Here is a 23847-nt window from a genome sequence, read left to right on the forward strand (position 1 = left end):
GCCGCGGACCCCAGAGACGGGCGGGAGACGCTGGGGCTGCTGCTGCCGCCACCAGGGGGGCTGTGTGCGAGCACAGGTCACTCTCCGCGCCCCTCTTCCGTGGAGCCTGTGCAGGCCGCCACTGCCGGGTTCCCGGGATCTGGGGACAGCTTCCCCGGGAGTACGCACGGCGGATCTCAGGCTGGTGCAGCGTCACGCCGGCCTCTGCCGCAGCGTCACGCCGCCTCTGCCGCCGCAGGCCCGCCCCGCACGCAGTGCCCCTCCTTCCCCCATCCCCCAACCCCCGGCCTGAATGAGCCGGAGCTCCCGAATCAGCGGCTCCTTTAACCCCGTCCTGTCTGAGCAAAAAAACAGACGCCCTCCAGCGATCTGCGCGCAGGGGCAGGGCCGGGTACAAAGCTGAGCTCCTGTGAGCTGTGAGAGCAGGGAGGAGAGGGGGAGGTCTCTCCCGGCAGCCGCGGAGGCGGCGGATTGAAACTCCACAATCAACTTGATGTGCCCTGCATTGTGGAATACCTGAATAGACAGGGAGTGAGCCCAAATTGAAGAGGGGGAATTTAGGAGCGAGATCGGTGATTTTTTTCCCTTTTCCTCTTTTTGTGAATGTGTGCATGTATGCTTCTGTGTGAGATCTTGTCTGTATACTCTTGTTTCCACCATTTGTCCTAGGGCTCTATCCGTCCATGGTTTTTTTTTTTAAAAAAAAAAAAATTTTTTTTTAATAATTAATTTTAATTGTAATAACTTTATTGAACTTTACCTTCGTTCTTTCTTTCTTTCTTTCCCTCCTTCTCTCCTTTAGACAGCGAATCACCCCAGGTTGAGGGGGTGGTCTCTGGGAGCAGGATTTATGATTTTTCCCCCTTTGCCTCTCTTTGTGAACGTGTATGTGTATGCTTCTGTGTAAGATTTTCTCTGTATAGCTTTGCTCCCAACAGTTGACCTAGGGCTCTATCCGTCCATGGTTTTTTTTAAAAAAAAATTTTTTTTTTCTTAATAATTAATTTTAATTGTAATAACTTTATTGTACTTTACCTTCGTTCTTTCTTTCCTTCCTTCCTTCCTTCCCTCCTTTAGACAACAAATCACCCCAAATTGAGGAGGTGGTCTCTGGGAGCAGGATTTATGATTTTTCCCCCTTTGCCTCTCTTTGTGAACGTGTATGTGTATGCTTCTGTGTAAGATTTTCTCTGTATAGCTTTGCTCCCAACAGTTGTCCTAGGGCTCTATCCTTCCATGGTTTTTAAAAAAAAAAAAAAAAAAAATTTTTTTTTTCTTTCTTAATAATTAATTTTAATTGCAATAACTTTATTGTACTTTACCTTTGTTCTTTCTTTCTTTCTTTCCTTCCTTCCTTCCCTCCTTTAGACAGCAAATCACCCCAGGTTGAGGAGGTGGTCTCTGGGAGCAGGATTTAGGATTTTTCCCCCTTTGCCTCTCTGTGTGAACGTGTATGTGTATGCTTCTGTGTAAGATTTTCTCTGTATAGCTTTGCTTCCAACATTTGTCCTAGGGCTCTATCCGTCCATGGTTTTTTTTAAAAAAAAATTTTTTTTTTTTCTTAATAATTAATTTTAATTGTAATAACTTTATTGTACTTTACCTTCGTCCTTTCTTTCTTTCCTTCCTTCCTTCCCTCCTTTAGACAGCGAATCACCCCAGGTTGAGGAGGTGGTCTCTGGGAGCAGGATTTATGATTTTTCCCCCTTTGCCTCTCTTTGTGAACACGTATGTGTATGCTTCTGTGTAAGATTTTCTCTGTATAGCTTTGTTTCCAACATTTGTCCTAGGGTTCTATCTGTTCTTTTTTTTTTTTTTTTTTTTTTCTTTTCTTTCTAAATATTTTTTAGTACAATAACTATATTATACTTTATTTTATTTTTACTGTATCTTCTTTCTTTCTGTCTTTTTTCCTTCTTTCCCTCCTTCCTTCCTCCCTTCCTCCCTCCCTCCTTTCTTTCCTTCTTTGCTTCTTTCTTCCTTCCTTCCTTTCCTCCTTTCCTTCTTTCTTTCCTCAAACTTCTACTAATTCTCTCTACATTTTCTCCTTCTTTCCCTCCTACCTTCCTTCCTTCCTCCCTCCCTCCTTTCTTTCCTTCTTTGCTTCTTTCTTCCTTCCTTCCTTTCCTCCTTTCCTTCTCTCTTTCCTCAAACTTCTACTAATTCTCTCTACATTTTCTCCTTCTTTCCCTCCTTCTTTCCTTCCTTCCTCCCTCCCTCCCTCCCTCCCTCCTTTCTTTCCTTCTTTGCTTCTTTCTTCCTTCCTTCCTTTCCTCCTTTCCCTCTTTCTTTCCTCAAACTTCTACTAATTCTCTCTACATTTTCTCCTTCTTTCCCTCCTTCCTTCCTTCCTTCCTCCCTCCCTCCCTCCTTTCTTTCCTTCTTTGCTTCTTTCTTCCTTCCTTCCTTTCCTCCTTTCCTTCTTTCTTTCCTCATACTTCTAATAATTCTCTCTACTTTTCCTCCCTTTTATTCTGAGCCGTGTGGATGAAAGGCTCTTGGTGCTCCAGCCCAGGAGGCAGGGCTCTGCCTCTGAGGTAGGAGAGCCAACTTCAGGACACTGATCAACAAGAGACCTCCCAGCTCCACATAATATTAAATGGTGGAAAGTTCCCAGAGACCTCCATCTTAACACCAGCACCCAGCTTCACTCAACGACCAGCAAGCCACAGTGCTGGACAACCTATGCCAAACAACTAGCAAAACAGGAACACAACCCCACCCATTAGCAGAGAGGCTGCCTAAAATCATAACAAGGCCACAGACACCCCAAAACACACCACCAGACGTGAACCTGCCCACTAGAGAGACAAGATCCAGCCTCATCCAGCACAACACAGGCACTAGTCCCCTCCACCAGGAAGCCTACACAACCCGCTGAAACAACCTTAGCCACTGGAGACAGACATCAAAAACAACGGGAACTACGAACGTGCAGCCTGCAAAAAGGAGACCCCAAACACAGTAAGATAAGCAAAATGAGAAGACAGAAAAACACACAGCAGATGAAGGAGCAAGATAAAAACCCACCAGACCTAACAAATGAAGAGGAAATAGGCAATCTACCTGAAAAAGAATTCAGAATAATGATAGTAAGGATGATCCGAAATCTTGGAAGTAGAATGGACAAAATGCAAGAAACAGTTAACAAGGACCTAGAAGACATAAAGATGAAACAAGCAACGATGAACAACACAATAAATGAAATTAAAAGTACTCTAGATAGGATCAATAGCAGAATAACTGAGGCAGAAGAACGGATAAGTGACCTGGAAGATAAAGTAGTGGAAATAACTACTGCAGAGCAGAATAAAGAAAAAAGAATGAAAAGAACTGAGGACAGTCTCAGAGAGCTCTGGGACAACATTAAACGCACCAACATTCGAATTATAGGGGTTCCAGAAGAAGAAGAAAAAAAGAAAGGGACTGAGAAAATATTTGAGGAGATTATAGTTGAAAACTTCCCTAATATGGGAAAGGAAATAGTTAATCAAGTCCAGGAAGCACAGAGAGTCCCATACAGGATAAATACAAGGAGAAATACGCCAAGACACATATTAATCAAACTATCAAAAATTAAATACAAAGAAAGCATATTAAAAGCAGCAAGGGAAAAACAACAAATAACACACAAGGGAATCCCCATAAGGTTAACAGCTGATCTCTCAGCAGAAACCCTACAAGCCAGAAGGGAGTGGCAGGACATACTGAAAGTGATGAAGGAGAAAAACCTGCAACCAAGACTACTCTACCCAGCAAGGATCTCATTCACATTTGATGGAGAAATTAAAACCTTTACAGACAAGCAAAAGCTGAGAGAGTTCAGCACCACCAAACCAGCTTTACAACAAATGCTAAAGGAACTCCTCTAGATAAGAAATGCAAAAGAAGGAAACGACCTATAATAACGAACCCAAAACAATATAGAAAATGGGAATAGGAACATACATATCGATAATTACCTTAAATGTAAATGGACTAAATGCTCCCACCAAAAGACACAGATTGGCTGAATGGATACAAAAACAAGACCCTTATATATGCTGTCTACAAGAGACCCACCTCAGACCGAGAGACACATACAGACTGAAAGTAAGGGGATGGAAAAAGATATTCCATGCAAATGGAAACCAAAAGAAAGCTGGAGTAGCAATTCTCATATCAGACAAAATAGACTTTAAAATAAGGACTATTAAAAGGGATAAAGAAGGACACTACATAATGATCAAGGGATCGATCCAAGAAGAAGATATAACAATTGTAAATATTTATGCACCCAACATAGGAGCACCTCAATACGTAAGGCAAATACTAACAGCCATAAAAGGGGAAATAGACAGTAACACATTCATAGTAGGGGACTTTAACACCCCACTTTCACCCATGGACAGATCATCCAAAATGAAAATAAATAAGGAAACACAAGCTTTAAATGATACATTAAACAAGATGGACTTAATTGATATTTATAGGACACTCCATCCAAAAACAACAGAATACACATTTTTCTCAAGTGCTCATGGAACATTCTCCAGGATAGATCATATCTTGGGTCACAAATCAAGCCTTGGTAAATTTAAGAAAATTGAAATTGTATCAAGTATCTTTTCTGACCACAACGCCATGAGACTAGATATCAATTACAGGAAAAGATCTGTAAAATATACAAGCACATGGAGGCTAAACAATACACTACTTAATAATGAAGTGATCACTGAAGAAATCAAAGAGGAAATAAAAAAATACCTAGAAACAAATGACAATGGAGACACAACGACCCAAAACCTATGGGATGCAGCAAAAGCAGTTCTAAGGGGGAAGTTTATAGCAATACAAGCCCACCTTAAGAAGCAGGAAACATCTCGAATAAACAACCTAACCTTGCACCTCAAGCAATTAGAGAAAGAAGAACAAAAAAGCCCCAAAGCTAGCAGAAGGAAAGAAATCATAAAAATCAGATCAGAAATAAATGAAAAAGAAATGAAGGAAACGATAGCAGAGATCAATAAAACTAAAAGCTGGTTCTTTGAGAAGATAAACAAAATAGATAAACCACTAGCCAGACTCATCAAGAAAAAAAGGGAGAAGACTCAAATCAATAGAATTAGAAATGAGAAAGGAGAAATAACAACTGACACTGCAGAAATAAAAAAAATCATGAGAGATTACTACAAGCAACTCTATGCCAATAAAATGGACAATCTGGAAGAAATGGACAAATTCTTAGAAATGCACAACCTGCCAAGACTGAATCAGGAAGAAATAGAAAATATGAACAGACCAATCACAAGCACTGAAATTGAAACTGTGATTAAAAACCTTCCAACAAACAAAAGCCCAGGACCAGATGGCTTCACAGGTGAATTCTATCAAACGTTTAGAGAAGAGCTAACACCTATCCTTCTCGAACTCTTCCAAAATATAGCAGAGGGAGGAACACTCCCAAATTCCTTCTACGAGGCCACCATCACCTTGATACCAAAACCAGACAAGGATGTCACAAAGAAAGAAAACTACAGGCCAATATCACTGATGAACATAGATGCAAAAATCCTCAACAAAATACTAGCAAACAGAATCCAACAGCACATTAAAAGGATCATACACCATGATCAAGTGGGGTTTATTCCAGGAATGCAAGGATTCTTCAATATACGCAAATCTATCAATGTGATAAACCATATTAACAAATTGAAGGAGAAAAACCATATGATCATCTCAATAGATGCAGAGAAAGCTTTTGACAAAATTCAACACCCATTTATGATAAAAACCCTCCAGAAAGTGGGCATAGAGGGAACTTTCCTAAACATAATAAAGGCCATATATGACAAGCCCACAGCAAACACCATCCTCAACGGTGAAAAACTGAAAGCATTTCCACTAAGATCAGGAACAAGACAAGGTTGCCCACTCTCACCACTCTTATTCAACATAGTTTTGGAAGTTTTAGCCACAGCAATCAGAGAAGAAAAGGAAATAAAAGGAATCCACATCGGAAAAGAAGAAGTAAAGCTGTCACTGTTTGCAGATGACATGATACTATACATAGAGAATCCTAAAGATGCTACCAGAAAACTACTAGAGCTAATCAATGAATTTGGTAAAGTAGCAGGATACAAAATTAATGCACAGAAATCTCTGGCATTCCTATATACTAATGATGAAAAATCTGAAAGTGAAATCAAGAAAACACTCCCATTTACCATTGCAACAAAAAGAATAAAATATCTAGGAATAAACCTACCTAAGGATACGAAAGACCTGTATGCAGAAAATTATAAGACACTGATGAAAGAAATTAAAAATGATACAAATAGATGGAGAGATATACCATGTTCTTGGATGGGAAGAATCAACATTGTGAAAATGACTCTACTACCCAAAGCAATCTACAGATTCAATGCAATCCCTATCAAACTACCACTGGCATTTTTCACAGAACTAGAACAAAAAATTTCGCAATTTGTATGGAAACACAAAAGACCCCGAATAGCCAAAGCAATCTTGAGAACGAAAAAAGGAGCTGGAGGAATCAGTCTCCCTGACTTCAGACTATACTACAAAGCAACAGTAATCAAGACAGTATGGTACTGGCACAAAAACAGAAAGATAGATCAGTGGAACAGGATAGAAAGCCCAGAGATAAACCCACGCACATATGGACACCTTATCTTTGATAAAGGAGGCAGGAATGTACAGTGGAGAAAGGACAGCCTCTTCAATAAATGGTGCTGGGAAAACTGGACAGGTACATGTAAAAGTATGAGATTAGATCACTCCCTAACACCATACACAAAAATAAACTCAAAATGGATTAAAGACCTAAATGTAAGGCCAGAAACTATCAAACTCTTAGAGGAAAACATAGGAAGAACACTCTATGACATAAATCACAGCAAGATCCTTTCTGACCCACCTCCTAGAGTAATGGAAATAAAAACAAAAATAAACAAATGGGACCTAATGAAACTTCAAAGCTTTTGCACAGCAAAGGAAACCATAATCAAGACCAAAAGACAACCCTCAGAATGGGAGAAAACATTTGCAAATGAAGCAACTGACAAAGGATTAATCTCCAAAATTTACAAGCAGCTCATGCAGCTCAATAACAAAAAAACAAACAACCCCATCCAAAAATGGGCAGAAGACCTAAACAGACATTTCTCCAAAGAAGATATACAGAATGCCAACAAACACATGAAAGAATGCTCAACATCATTAATCATTAGAGAAATGCAAATCAAAACTACAATGAGATATCATCTCACACCAGTCAGAATGGCCATCATCAAAAAATCTAGAAACAATAAATGCTGGAGAGGGTGTGGAGAAAAGGGGACACTCTTGCACTGCTGGTGGGAATGTGAATTGGTTCAGCCACTATGGAGAACAGTATGGAGGTTCCTTAAAAAACTACAAATAGAATTACCATATGACCCAGCAATCCCACTACTGGGCATATACCCTGAGAAAACCAAAATTCAAAAAGAGTCATGTACCAAAATGTTCATTGCAGCTCTATTTACAATAGCCCGGAGATGGAAAGAACCTAAGCGCCCATCATCGGACGAATGGATAAAGAAGATGTGGCACATATACACAATGGAATATTACTCAGCCTTAAAAAGAAATGCAATTGAGATATTTGTAATGAGATGGATAGACCTAGAGTCTGTCATACAGAGTGAAGTAAGTCAGAAAGACAAAGACAAATACCGTATGCTAACACATATATATGGAATTTAAGGGGAAAAAATGTCATGAAGAACCTAGGGATAAGACAGGAATAGAGGCGCAGACCTACTGGAGAACGGACTTAAGGATATGGGGAGGGGGAAGGGTGAGTTTTGACAGGGCGAGAGAGAGTCATGAACATATACACACTAACAAACGTAGTAAGGTAGATAGCTAGGGGGAAGCAGCCGCAAGGCACAGGGATATTAGCTCGGGGCTTTGGGACAGCCTGGAGGGGTGGGAGGGGGAGAGTGGGAGGGAGGGAGACGCAAGAGGGAAGACACATGGGAGCACATGTATATGTATAGCTGATTCACTTTGTTATAAATCAGAAACTAACACATCATTGTAAAGCAATTATACCCCAATAAAGATGTTAAAAAAAAAAAAAAAAAAAAAAACTACAAGGAGATATGTAAGACACAGAAAAAAAATTAGTGACACCTAACACGTGCAAGGATTTATAACAACTGGAAGTCTCATATATTGTTAATGAGAATGTAAAATAGTAGCATTAACTTTAAAAAAAAAGTTTTATTATAAAATTAACATATCCCAAGATCCTGTAATTCCAATTCTAGTTACTTCACTAGGAGAAAGAAAAACATATGCCCACAAAAACCTACATAAGATATTTATAATTGCGAAAATTTTTCAACTGGTGCTTCATAGCAAATATTGTTTTATAAGCCCATATCTGAAAGTTATGTTTAGCAGAAGAAAAGAACAAAGTATTTATGTCTAGACTAAGCAGTATTTTCTTTTTGTTATTAAATAATACAACACAAGTAACTAAAACATAAAAGTATAAAGTCTCAGTAACTGATGTTATTTTTTATTCACTTGTATAAAAGAAATAAATAGGTCATTTTCTACTATTTTGCCTTAATTTCATCAAAACATGATGGAAGAATTTCAGATTTAAAAAAAAATCATAAATCATACTTTGGATTAGAATTTAAAGCGATTTTAAAGACCGTCTAATCTAACTCCTCAATTTGCAAAACAGAAAAGTTATGTTCAGAAAAGTTAAGTGGCTTATTCATATCATCATGGAAAAAAAGAACAAAATACAGCATATAATAAGGTGTAGAAATCTACAGTAGGAGAAAACCTGAGTTTGACATGTAGGGCAGAGAATATAACAGAACTGCAAATAGACTCATTTCAGTGAGTTGGAGAGGTAAATGGAATAAGCATATCAAGAGCCTGGCATGCCAGGCCAGATATTTTTGAATTTGATATTACAGAAGTGTAGGTCTCAGGGCCTAGAAAAGGTGTGATGAAAGCATCCATGGGTCAGGGATACGGTGATGGCCTGCCCGATTCAGGGCATGTGGGATCTTCCCAGACCAGGGCTGGAACCCGTGTCCCCTGCATTGGCAGGCAGATTCTCAACCACTGCGCCACCAGGGAAGCCCACAAATTCATTTTAATGAAACAAAAGTTCCAGAGGAAAATGGAAAGTTAACAGGGTGAGAGGAGAACCAATTTGAGAATTAATTACAGTAATGAAAAAAATATATACATAGTATAGGGTTACAGAAGTTTAAAACACACACACACTATGCAGTGGTAGAAACAAGGAGGAAATCTCCTATTGTACTCAACTCCACTTAAACATATTTTTTTAAGTTGTATGTATTCTTATTTATCCTTACTTTTACACAATACATACAATATCCTGTATTCTCTGCTTCGATCACTTACAAATATATCCTGGTGATCAAACTGCTACAGCAGAAACCTTTTTCAATCCTCAAGTGTGTGTGTGTGTGTGTGTGTGTGTGTGTGTGTGTACAGTTGATATTACATTTGGCTATTCATCCTAGATTGATGGACGTTAATTTTATTTCCCCATCTTTTGTTTCTACAGATAATGCCACACAAAATGATGCTGTTCGTGTTTTTTCCCTATTTGTGGAGGTGAATCTTCCAGCTATATTTATAGAAATGAGAATGCTAAGGCAAGGAGTAAACCGAGTGACAAGTTTCTTAGATATTACCCTGCACAGGGGTTTTACAATACATCAGAGTGCCTGATTTTCCACACCCTGCTCAACAGAGTATGTTTTCAAAGTTTTCAATTGTTGCCAATCTGATATGTGAGAAATGATACTCAGTTCTAAAAGTTTTTTAACTATATAAAATTAACAAGCATTACAGAAGGAATAATAACTTGCTCTCAATTTTATTGTTTTGGAAATGCTCTATTATTTAGAAATGCTCTATTATTTATTTAGAAATGCTCTTTAGTGTCCTCAATTTGCAGACCAACTTTTAAAATACCAGTAACAGGGCTTCCCTGGTGGCACAGTGGTTGAGAGTCAGCCTGCCGATGCAGGGGACACGGGTTCGAGCCCTGGTCCGGGAAGATCCCACATGCTGCAGAGCAGGTAGGCCTGTGAGCCACAGCTGCTGAGCCTGCGCCACAACTGCTGAGCCTGCGCTCTGGAGCCGGTGCTCCGCGAGGAGAGAGGCCACCGAAACGAGAGGCCCGCGCACGGCAATGAAGAGTAGCCCCCGCTCACTGCAACTAAAAAAAGAAAGCCCACGTGCAGCCATGAAGACCCAACGCAGCCAAAAATAAATAAATTAATTAATTTAAAAAAAAATACCAGTAACAGGCATTGCAGTGTTGGTTCATTTGCCAGCCACGGAGGGAGCTGAAGAGTTCTCTGTGCTTTCCAAAGAGAAAATTTATAAAGCAAACCATATATGTCATTTGGAATTGAAGAGCACTAAGTTGTTTCTACCCTAACACTGCACATAATATGGTTGCATAGGCTGCATAATAGTCATACTGTTCCAACTTAAGTGTATAAATGCCTCTTTCGCTTTTCTAAATAAAATGATTCTCTTCTAAATTAACTGTCAGTCTCCTAAGATTTGACATTGAGTATACCATCCATTGCAATTAACCAAGAAGTAAAAAGATAATGATTTTTTCTTTTTACGGAACAATGGGATTTCATCTAGATTTCCTGATTAATTTGGTATTTTACTTTGTCCTTATAATTCAATTTATGTAGCTTTTTTGTCCATTCCTTGAAGGCACTTTTCTCATCCATGAAAATCCAAAATCAAAAGAAAACATTTTTCAATATTCATTTTTCCCCACAGGGATACTTGTGCTACTCCACTGCAAATAACTATTTAGAACTGGCATTTTCAATGCTGTTGAACTGCCAAAAAGCAAGTTTATATTTTTTCTTACCACTGTTTTTTACTTCTCACAAAATAAATGAAAATTAACTCAAATTATTTATTACTGTCACTAATATTCATTATCCAATTATCCAAACAACAAAATAAAGACAATTCTGTTATATCATGCTAGAAAATAAATTATCATTAATAATATTCTTGTGAATAAGGGACTCATATTCAGATCATATTTAAAGCTACAGTACTTTGGTGTCAAATTATTTTATCTGTAGTTCTTCAGCTTCATTCTCACTATTTTTATACCTTTTTTCCTAAAGAGAACCAGGACTAAATAAAAATGTTACCTTCACATCATTAATTTTTTTTTTTTTTTTTTTTGCGGTACGCGGGCCTCTCACTGCTGTGGCCTCTCCCGTTGCGGAGCACAGGCTCCGACGCGCAGGCTCAGTGGCCATGGCTCACGGGCCTAGCCGCTCCGCGGCATGTGGGATCTTCCCGGACCGGGGCACAAACCCACGTCCCCTGCATCGGCAGGTGGACTCTCAACCACTGCGCCACCAGGGAAGCCCCATCATTAATTTTTTAATGGAGAAATCAAGCTAATAGTAATATATGCTTCATACTAACAGTAATAACTGCATTTACTTACCATAAATCCCCTCTAACTTCTAAATAAGTTACACTCCAGTGGCGTTTTAACCCAACCTATTTAGATAATGTAACTAAAATTTGTGTTTCAGTCTAGAAACAAAAGATATCCTGGTTTGGGGGGCGGTGTTAAAACAGGCATGCTGGGGCTTTCCTAGTGGTGCAGTGGTTGGGAGTCCGCCTGCCGATGCAGGGGACGCGGGTTCGTGCCCCGGTCCGGGAGGATCCCACATGCCGTGGAGCGGCTGGGCCCGTGAGCCATGGCCACTGAGCCTGCGCGTCGGGAGCCTGTGCTCCGCGGCGGGAGAGGCCACAGCAGTGAGAGGCCCGCGTACCGCAAAAAAAAAAAAAAAAAAAAAAAAGAAAAAAAAAAGGCATGCTGTTGCTTTATACATTATTTGTAATAGGTATGAGTTACCTATATATATTACCTAAGTATATAGGTGTAGGTTAATTATTTGTAATAAGTAAAAATGGAGGAAAAAATCTGTGTGAGGCAAAAATGTTATTTCTAAATATTATGTTATGTGTGTATTTTCCAAAGATCTGAAGAAGACAGTGATAATAATAAAACATTCAGGTTTAGCTTGTCACAGGCTTATCTTTTTAGATATCTCTATTCTCCCAGCTGGGTGTTTTTGTGCTGCACCCAGCCTAGCTCTCAGACACAAGGAGAAACTGAAGTGCCTTCCTCCTCCTTCCACCACTTAAAAATATCTGAGGAAATGGTGGGCCTTGTGCGGAAGGTTATCTTCTTTTTTTTTTTTTGCGGTAACTGGGCCTCTCACTGTTGTGGCCTCTCCCGTTGCGGAGCACAGGCTCCGGGCGCACAGGCTCAGGGGCCATGGCTCACGGGCCTAGCCGCTCCACGGCATGTGGGATCTTCCCAGACCGGGGCACGAACCTGCATCCCCTGCATCGGCAGGCAGACTCCCAACCACTGCGCCACCAGGGAAGCCCGGAAGGTTATCTTCTGATCTACTCACTCATGACTACAGTCCTCCACAGGGCTACAAATAAATATTGTCTTCTAAAATTCAGATCCTCCCCACCACCACCAAAAAAAATTATCTCGCCACCTCCTTTTCAAGATCCTTCACATTTTAGTTTTACCTCATCTTTCAGCTCCAGTCCTTATCACGCATTTTCTATCACATAATACTGAAGACAAAGCAGACAACTCTCCGTTCTTGGAATATAACAGGCACTCTTGTGCCTTCTTTGTTTGATTTTAATTCCTTCTGTTTAAAATTCTCCCTTCCACTTCTCTGTCTCTCCCCTTGCATCTGGGCATGGCCACGAGATTAGTTCCAGTCAATGTAACTAGTAATTAGGAGCATCCTTTCTGTACCTAGGCATTTAAGAAGTGGTTGTACCTTCCCTATAGTTTCTAATCTTCTGCTAGGTAAATTCAGAGATTGTGGAGGCCCTAGGAAACAGCAAAACCACAAAAAGGAAGGAACCCAGGTTCCAGAATCACAGCTAGTAGGATAACTGCTCAATAATATGAACACCCACATTGTTCTGTGTGCAATAAAAAAGCGTCTATTAGTAAATCATTGACATTTTGTAGTTGATTTATTATAACCATTTTAAAACCCTAAATACTAGAGATTCTAAGAGAAAAGAATCATTCTACAATTTAAACTGGGCAATGTACCTCTAATATTCTGCTTCTATTAATTCAAGAAAAATTATTAAATAGACTCTACTATGTGTAACGTACTGTGCAAATCACCAAAGAAACTTCAGAAATGACACAGTCCTTGCATTTAAATGAGTTTAGAAAATATAACGACAGGGGCTTCCCTGGTGGTGCAGAGGTTGAGAGTCTGCCTGCTGATGCAGGGGACGCGGGTTCATGCCCCTGTCCGGGAAGATCCCACATGCTACGGAGCGCCTGGTCCCGTGAGCCATGGCCGCTAAGCCTGTGTGTCTGGAGCCTGTGCTCCGCAACGGGAGAGGCCACAACAGTGAGAGGCCCGCGTACGGCAAAAAAAAAAAAAAAAAAAGTAATAAAATATAATGACAAACTGAGAAGGTAGATCATCATCTCCCAGTTTGAAGTCTTGGTTATATAAAAAAGAAAGTATTTTCCCAATATCAAATATTTTTAATCTAACAGAGAATCAATTAGATAGCAAAAGAAAATTGAAACTCTGTAACAAGACCTTAACTAAATTTCTTTCTTTTCTTTTTTTTTTTTTTTTAGTAAGGAAAACAAAGTTTCTTAGCAACTGAAATAATTCTGTTAAGAGGCAAAAATAGGATCTAAAAATAAAAAAATTCAATTTACAAAAAACAAACATTCTCACAGCCAGTGTTCTCCTGGAGTAATATGGCATCAATATAAAATTCACAAGACTCTACTTGAAATTTTAATTATTTATGCTGTTCTGGGCCAAGAGCTTTCCTCAGTCCTGGCTCTGTACCATATTATTATCTAAATGTAATATAGTTAGAATAAAACTGCTTTAAATAAAGGAGATACCTAAGAGACAATCACCAGATTGGCCCAGGGGTGTATCGTCACATGCTGTTATAAGACAGCAGGGTCCTTCCTGATTTTCAGTCATTCTGTGAAACGAATCATTTAAATAATGTTATGTAATGGCAAGAACCTCTTGTTTTCACTTAGGAACTCTGTATCTTTACATAGAAACCCAGCTCCAGTTAATTAAAGCACTCAAATCTGCCTAAGAATAAGCACATGTGCAAATCCAGTAAAGAATCACATACTGCAATGCAGAGCAACAATAATTTAATTACAACTCAAAAATTTTCCACTATATTTTTTCACCTTAAGTCACATACTTAACACACATTGTTTAACTTGAAGACTTAAGGAAAACATACACTGAGGGAAAATATTTTTATAATGCATTACAGTGGAACAGACATTTCATCTGTAATGGTACTTCCTCAATGAATGTTCAATCTTCCATTTGCTCTTGAATTAAGATTTATTCTTTCCTTTTTAAGATTTATTCTTTATCTAAAGGATATTCAAAAATAACTTAGCTCAAATTTGAGTTGTTAAATGAAAATTTAAAATTGTCTGAAACAGTGATGTCTCTTAATCTAATAATGTATTTGCATTTTGGTTGTAGATAAACCTTGTCATATTCGAATATATCATTTCTAATTCCCAGCTCAATCTCACTGTATTTTCAATGCCACAGGCAAATAGATAATGCTCTCTCATCATCATGAAAACTTACGTTACTAAATGACACACCATATTATATCCATATAAAGTTTATCAACGAAAAAAATCCCATTTTTCTTTGTTAATGGGTTACTATTATCATGTGTATGTTCTTTTTCTGGTTTTGTTTATGCAAAGTACTTTTAACTACTGGCTTTAATTCTCTCCTGTATTTATACTGAATTGCTATTACTGACCCATGTAAACTTTAAAAAATATATATACATGTGTAGGCCATCTGCATTTCCTCTTTGGATAAATGTCTATTCAGTTCTTCTGCCCATCTTTTAATTAGCTTGCTTGATTTTTTGATGTTGTTGTATGAGCTGTTTGTATATGTTGGATATTAATCCCTTATCAGTCATATCATTTTGTAAACATTTTCTTCCATTCAGTAGGTTGTCTTTTCATTTTGTTGATGGTTTCCTTTGTTGTGCAGAAGTTTTTGAGTTTAATTAGGTCCCATTAGTTTATTTTTGCTTTTATTTCCTTTACTTTAGGAGACGAACCCCAAAAATTTTGCTGCTATTTATATCAGAGTATTTGGCCTATGTTTTCTTCTAGGAGTTTTATAGTAACTGGTCTTAAATTTAGGTCTTTAACCCATTCTGAGTTTATTTTTGTATATTGTGTTAGAGAAGTTCTAAGTTCATTCTTTTACATGTAGCTGTCCAGTTTTCCCAGCACCACTTATTGAGGAGACTGTCTTTTCTCTACTGTATATTCTTTGCCTCCTTCATCATAGATTAACTAACTGTAAGTACATGCATTTATTTCTGGGCTCTCTATCCTGTTCCATTGATCTAAGGGTATTTTTTTTAATAACAGTACTATACTGTTTTGATTACCATAGATTACTATAGCTTTGTAGTATAGTCTGAAGTCAGGGAGCGTGATTCCTCCAGCTCTGTTCTCTTTCTCAAGATTGTTTCTTCTTTCTCAAGATTGTTTTGAATACTTGGAGTCTTTCATATTTCCATACAAACTTTAAAATTAGTTGTCCTAGGGGCTTCCCTGGTGGCGCAGTGGTTGAGAGTCCGCCTGCCGATGCAGGGGACACAGGTTCATGCCCCGGTCCGGGAAGATCCCACATGCCACGGAGCGGCTGCGCCCGTGAGCCATGGCCACTGAGCCTGCACGTCCGGAGCCTGTGCTCCGCGACGGGAGGCACCACAGCAGTGAGAGGCCCACGTACCGCAAAAAAAAAAAAAAAATTATTTGTCCTAGTTCTGTCAAAAATGCCACTGGCATTTTGATAGGGATTGCACTGAATCTCTAGATTGCCTGTGGCATTATGGTCACTTTAACAATATTAATTCTTCCAATCTAAGAACATTTTTTTGGTCTTTTTTCCAAAGACAAAATGCAGATGTCCAACAAGCACATGAAAAGATGGTCAGCGTCACTAATCATCAGGGAAATGCAAATCAAAACCACCATAAGCTGTCACCTTACACCTGTCAGAATGGCTATCATAAGAACACAAATAGCAAATGTTGGTGAGGATGTAGAGAAAAGGGAACCCTTCAGCACTATTGATGGGAATATAAATTGATGCAGCCACTGTGAAAAACAGTATGGAGGTTTCTCAAAAAACTAATAATAGAACTCCATATGACCCAGCAATTCTACTCCTGGGCATATATCTGAAAAAAAAAAAAAAATCCCACTAAGTCAAAAAGATACATGCACCCAATGTTCATAGCAGCATTATTTACAATTACCAAGATATGGAAGCAACCTAAAAGCGGAGGAATGGATAAAGAAGATGTGGTATATATTTACAATGGAATACTACTCAGCCATAAAGAAGAATGAAATGTTGCCATTTGCAGCAACATGGATGGACTTGGAGGGTATTATGCTAAGTGAAATAAGTCAGAGAAAGACAAATACTGTATGATATCACTTATATGTGGAATATAAAAACTACAACAAACTAGTGCATATAACAAAAAAAGAAGCAGACTCACACATATAGAGAACAAACCAGGTTACCAGTGGGGAGAGGTGGGTGAGAGGCAATATACGGGTGGGGCAATCGGCTACAAAGATATGTTGGGGAATACAGTCAATATGTTGTAATAACTATAAATGGAGTGTAACTGTTAAAATTGTATAAAAAATAAAGATATATACATAAATAGCTTTTTCTAAACAAGCAAAAAAACCATATATACACATGTAAATACAAAAAGGATAACTCGACAAAATTATTCACTCTCACATTTTCTGTTTTGAAACCGTATAAAAATAAAGACACCAAGCTTAGCATTTATGGCAAAACATAACTGGTCAAGAACTTATGATTAGAAAAAATATTAATGAAAACATTCAAGAATTAAAAACTCCATTACTTTCCTAAATAATAGTATTTTTAAAATTTTACTTTAATTGATCCAAAATCTAATATTTATTATGAAAAACATTGTTTAAAATAATCCTTTAAATAACCTTATTAATTAAAACTTTTTTTCTGGTGAATACATACTAGTCTTTCTTTTGACTTTCAAAAAAAATCAAGGCTATAACCAAAGTAGTACCTTTACCTAGTGAAAGATATTTCAGGAAATAATCCTAGGAAAAAACAGGCACTCTATCAATGAATCAACTGTCTATTGAGCTGATTCGTGTATACAAATACGTATAATCATTTGGTATTATACTCAAATTGCATTATAGGATATTCGTTTGATTCAGCAGCACATTGTTCTTTCTCTATAAAGTTACAATAAAGGAATTCAGATATAATAATACTGGTTATATTTCTGCATACTCAGAATATCTTCTCAATTATAAATTCTCTATACTGTGGCTTGGTCTTACACCTTTATGATAAATGAGCCTTACAAAACAGTGGCATGCCATTTGCACTATTTTTAATTTTCTCTGTTCTAACAGATATATACAAATATTTCATAGTGGTTTTAATTTGCATGTCCCTAAAGGCTAGCGATGTTGAATACATTTTCAAGTGCATGTATGTTACCCATATATTTTCTTTAACAACATGTTCTTTTACGTCTAATCGGATTGTTTAACTTAGTGTTGAATTTTGTGAGTCCTAGGTAATTCTAAATATGAGTACTTTGTAATATACATGGCTCATAAACATTTTATCACAGTCTGTAGCTTGTCTTTTCATCCCACTAACAAGGTCTTTCAAAAAACAAGTTTTTAATTTTGACTTTAATTAAGCAATTTTTTTCTCATCATGTCTATGAATTCTTCACCAAACCCTAAGTTCCAAAGGTTTTCTCTTACGTTTTCTTTTAAAAATTTCATAGTTTTATACTTTACATTGCAATCTATAATCAACTTTGAGTTAATTTATGTATAAGGAGTGAAGTTTTTTTTTTCTATTTTTTTTTGCCTATGGATATCCAATTGTCCTAGCACCTTTTATTGTTAAGACTATATTTCTTTTTCTGTTTTTTTTAAAGTTTAACATGTGAAGTATTTATTCATGATTTCCAAGAAATAAATTTTTTTATTTTCTTTTTTTTTAATGGAAGTACAGTTGATTTACAATGTTTCAGGTCTACAGCAAGGTGATTCAGTCATATACATACATATATATATTTCTTCTTCAGATTCTTTTCCATTATAGGTTATTAAAAGATATTTAATATAGTTCCCTGTGCTATACAGTAGGTCCTTGTTGTTTATTTTATATATAGTAGTGCGTATCTGTTAATTCCAAATTCCCAATGTATCCCTCCCCCCCCCATTTTCCTTGTTGGTAACTACATATTTGTTTTCTATGTTTGTGAGTCTATTTCTGTTTTGTAAATAAGTTCATATCATTTTAATTCCACATATAAGTGATATCATATGGTATTTGCCTTTGTCTGACTTACTTCACTTAGCATGATAATCTCTAGGTCCCTCCATGTTGCTGCAAGTGGCATTATTTCATTTTTTTCATAACCGAGTAATATTCCATTCCATTCCATTCCATTCCACATCTTCTTTATCCATTCCTCTGTAGATGGCCATTTAGGCTGTTTCCATGTCTTGGCTATTGTAAGTAGTGCTGCTATGAACATCGGGGTGCATCTATCTTGAAAAGACTATATTTCCTCAATTGAATTGCTTTTGTGCCTTTGTGAAAATCAGTAAGGCTTATTTTTATAAGCCTCTTAAAGGGTTCTCTATTCTGTTGATCTATGTGTCTATCCTCCCACCAGAATCATCCAACCTTGATTACTATAAGTCTTTAAACTGGATAGACTGATTCCTATTGCTTTACCCTTTGTTTTTGCAGAATCGCTACTCTAGTTCTTTTGTTTTCCCATATAAATTTTAGAATAATATTGTTTATATCTACAAAAAATCTTTCAAGGATTTGATAGGAATGTCACATCTTTCATTGTTGAGACTTTCAATCCATTAACATGGAATATTCCTTAATTTATTTATTGCTTAATACTTTCTTCAGTTCCGCCAGAAGTTTGACAGTTTTATTATCTCTTCAAAGAATCAACTTTTGGGGACTTCCCTGGTGGTGCAGTCATTAAGAATCCACCTGCCAAGGCAGAGGACACGGGTTTGAGCCCTGGTCTGGGAAGATCCCACATGCCGCGGAGCAACTAAGCCCATCAGCCACAACTACCGAGCCTGCACACCTAGACCCCGTGCTCCGCAACAAGAGAAGCCACCACGCACCACAACAAAGATTAGCCCCAACTCACCACAACTAGAGAAAGCCCACGTGCAGCAACGAAGACCCAGCACAGCCAAAAATAAATAAATTTTAAAAAAAAGAATCAACCTTTGGTTTTATTGATTCTGTATAATTTTGTTGTTTACAATTTCATAGATTTCAGTTCTTATTTATTATTTCCTTCTTTCTGCTTGTTTTGGGTGTATTTTGCTCTTTATTTCTTAGTTTTTGAGTTGGAGGCTTAGATTATTGATTTGAGACTTTTCCCTTTTCTAATGTGTTCACTTAATGCTATAAATTTTCCCTTCAGCACTGCTTTAAGCTGTGCCCCCAAACTTCAGAACGTTTTACTTTTATTAATTAGTTCAATAATTTTTTCTTCCCTAGTGATATTCTCTTTGATTTATGAATTATTCACAAATTTGTTGTTTAGATTTCAAGTGTTTGAAAAGTTTCCTGTTATCTTTCTTTTATTGATTTCTAGTTTTACTCACTTGTGGTCAGAGAACATACTATGCATGATTTCAATTTTTTAAAAACGTGTTGATGTTTGTTTTATGGCCAAGAAGATGGTCTATTTTGGTTTACCACATTTGGGCACTTGAAAGGAAGTGCATTGTGTCATTGTGGGGTAATGTGTTCTAAATGTTGATTATGTCCTGTTGGTTGAAGAAGGTCTTCTATACTGCTGATTTATTGTCTAGGTATTCTACCAATTGTTGTGAGAGAAGTGTTGATTTCTCCAATTATAATTCTTTTAAAAACATGCTCTAACACAGTCATTTTGATTCATCCCATGAGGATAAATGTTATAACTTAAAACAAACCATTTCTCTTTTAGAATGTCCTTTATTTAATAAACAGAGCAATGCAATGTTTTAACCCATCTATTTTCCTCTAAATAATTCATTTTTTTACCCTTTACACCTGTTACCTGTATGTAACAGTTATTATTTACCTCAGAGAAGGGGGATTATAGCAAGGCTATTCTTGGCTTTTTCTCCAAATAAGCTTTCAAAACTCATTGTAAAAACATTTTATACTCAGCCATAAAAAGGAACGAAATTGGGTCATTTTAGAGATGTGGATGGACCTAGAGATTGTCATACAGAGTGAAGTGAGAAAGAGAAAAACAAATATCATATATTAACACATGTATGTGGAATCTAGAAAAATGGTACAGATGAACAGGTGTGCAACGCAGAAATAGAGACACAGCTGTAGAGAACAACCGTATGGACACCAAGGGGGGAAAGTGGGGGTGGGGAATGAATTGGGAGATTGGGATTGACATGTATACATTAATATGTATAAAATAGATAGCTAATAAGAACCTCCTGTATAAAAAAAATAAAATTCAAAAAAAAAAATAAAATGAAATTTAAAAAAGATTAAAAAAAAAAGACATTTTATAAGGGAGACAAGGTTTTTGCAGCCTCTTTGAAAACCAAATACTAGAACAAGGAAGGACCCAAGGATCAAAGTTCATTTATAAATAATAGATTAGGAAGAACATATGACAAAGTGAAAGTCACTTTTCTGCCCCAAAGGAAATAAAGATCCTCTGTACTGAGGAAAAGTTATAAATTGATAGGGTTAGACAAAGTTCTTGCATCCCTCATGTGGGTTGTATTGCGAGAGTTACTGAACTCAGTATCTGGTGGAATATGCCATACTGGCTAATGAAAGAAGCCAGGGATCAGACAAGAAGAATGTGTACCTTATCCTATCCCAGTATGAGGAGCTGACAGCTGAATCAAGCAGGTTTCACTTCTCCAAACATTGACATTTCTAATAAAGCTCTCCAAAACTTAAATGGAATCCCAGGGAGAAAGTAGAATTGACTGGGTTTACCCAGAAGTACATGAGATTAACATTTTAGCCACCAGAATGGAATAGCAGTTCATATTATAAATCAAACTGTTACAGAAAAACAAACTTTGCAATGTTTTTCCTACACAGAAGTTTGTGAGCTATGAAATGTGCACCCACTGCAACTATATGCATCACACAGAGACTAAAACCATGCTGATTCATGCCAGAATCCATGCACCACTTCCATCCCTGAGTGAAGGATGTGGTAAGATTCAGAATTCTAAGATCAATGAAGGAGTGAGAATTAGAAATGGGATAAGTCAGGAATTAAAAAAAAAAAACTTATTTGGAAATTAAGAATGTTGAAATGTTAGTGGTTTGAAATGTGAGAATCAAAATTTCCAAAAGGGTCAAAAAGACCACCTCCAAATTTTTTCTCCTATCTTTTTTTTTTTTTTACTGTATTTTTCATTTTATTTTAGTGAGGTATAGTTGACTTACAGTGTTGTATTAATTACTGCTGTACAGCAAAGTGATTCAGATATATATATACACACATTCTTTTTCATATTCTTTTCCATTATGGTTTATCACAGGATATTGAATAGAGTTCCCTGTGCTATACAGTAGGACCTTCTTGTTTATTCTATATATAATAGTTTGCATCTGCTAATCTCAAACTCCCAATCTATCCCTCCCCCATCCCCTCCCCCTTGACAACCACAAGTCTGTTCTCTGTCTGTGAGTCTGTTTTGTTTCGTAGATAAGTTCATTTGTGTCATATTTTAGATTCTACATATGAGTGATATCATATATTTGTCTTTCTCTTTCTGACTTACTTCACTTAGTATGATAATCTCTAGGTCCATCCATGTTGCTGCAAATGGCGTTCTTTTTTTAAAAATATGGCTGAGCCGTATTCCATTGTATATATGTACTATATCTTCTTTATCCATTCATCTGTCAATGGACATTTAGGTTGTTTCCATGTCTTGGCTATTGTGAATAGTGCTGCTAGGAACATAGGGGTGCATGTATCTTTTTGAATTAGAGTTTGGTCTGGGTATATGCCCAAGAGTGGGATTGCTGGGTCATATGGCAACTCTATTTTTAGTTTTTTTGAGGAACCTCTATACTGTTCTCCATAGTGGCTGCACGAGTCTACATTCCCACCAACAGTGTAGGAAGGTTCCCTTTTCTCTACACCCTCTCCAGCATTTATTTGTAGATTTTACAAATTTTGACCTGTGTGAGGTGGTATTTCATCATAGTTTTCATTTGTAGTTCTCTGATAATTAGTAATGTTGAACATCTTTTCATGTGCCTGTTGGCCATCTGAATGTCTTCTTTGGAGAAATGTCTATTTAGGTCTTCTGCCCATTTTTCAGTTAGGTTGTTTGTTTTTTGTTGTTGAGTTGTATGAGCTGTTTGTATATTTTGGAAATTCCTTTTCAGTCGCATCATTTGTAAATATTTTCTCCTAGTCTGTAGGTTGTCTTTACGTTTTTTTTTTTTTTTTTTTAAACATCTTTATTGGGGTATAATTGCTTTACAATGGTGTGTTAGTTTCTGCTTTACAACAAAGTGAATCAGCTATACATATACATATGTTCCCATATGTCTTCCCTCTTGCGTCTCCCTCCCTCCCACTCTCCCCATCCCACCCTTCCAGGCTGTCCCAAAGCACCGAGCTAATATCCCTGTGCCTTGCGGCTGCTTCCCCCCAGCTATCTACCTTACTACGTTTGTTAGTGTGTATATGTCCATGACTCTCTCTCGCCCTGTCAAAACTCACCCTTCCCCCTCCCCATATCCTTAAGTCTGTTCTCCAGTAGGTCTGCGTCTTTATTCCTATCTTACCCCTAGGTTCTTCATGACATTTTTTTCCCTTAAATTCCATATATATGTGTTAGCATACGGTATTTGTCTTTTTCTTTCTGACTTACTTCACTCTGTATGACAGATTCTAGGTCTATCCATCTCATTACAAATAGCTCAATTTCATTTCTTTTTAAGGCTGAGTAATATTCCATTGTGTATATGTGCCACATCTTCTTTATCCATTCATCCGATGATGGGCGCTTAGGTTGTTTCCATGTCCTGGCTATTGTAAATAGAGCTGCAATGAACATTTTGGTACATGACTCTCTTTGAATTTTGGTTTTCTCAGGGTATATGCCAAGTAGTGGGATTGCTGGGTCATATGGTAATTCTATTTGTAGTTTTTTAAGGAACCTCCATACTGTTCTCCACAGTGGCTGAACCAATTCACATTCCCACCAGCAGTGCAAGAGTGTCCCCTTTTCTCCACACCCTCTCCAGCATTTATTGTTTCTTGATTTTTTGATGATGGCCATTCTGACTGGTGTGAGATGATATCTCATTGTAGTTTTGATTTGCATTTCTCTAATGATTAATGATGTTGAGCATTCTTTCATGTGTTTGTTGGCATTCTGTATATCTTCTTTGGAGAAATGTCTGTTTAGGTCTTCTGCCCATTTTTGGATGGGGTTGTTTGTTTTTTTGTTATTGAGCTGCATGAGCTGCTTGTAAATTTTGGAGATTAATCCTTTGTCAGTTGCTTCATTTGCAAATGTTTTCTCCC

This window comes from Phocoena sinus, chromosome 21 (assembly GCF_008692025.1).
Source record: "Phocoena sinus isolate mPhoSin1 chromosome 21, mPhoSin1.pri, whole genome shotgun sequence".
NCBI classification, from domain to species: Eukaryota; Metazoa; Chordata; class Mammalia; order Artiodactyla; family Phocoenidae; genus Phocoena; species Phocoena sinus.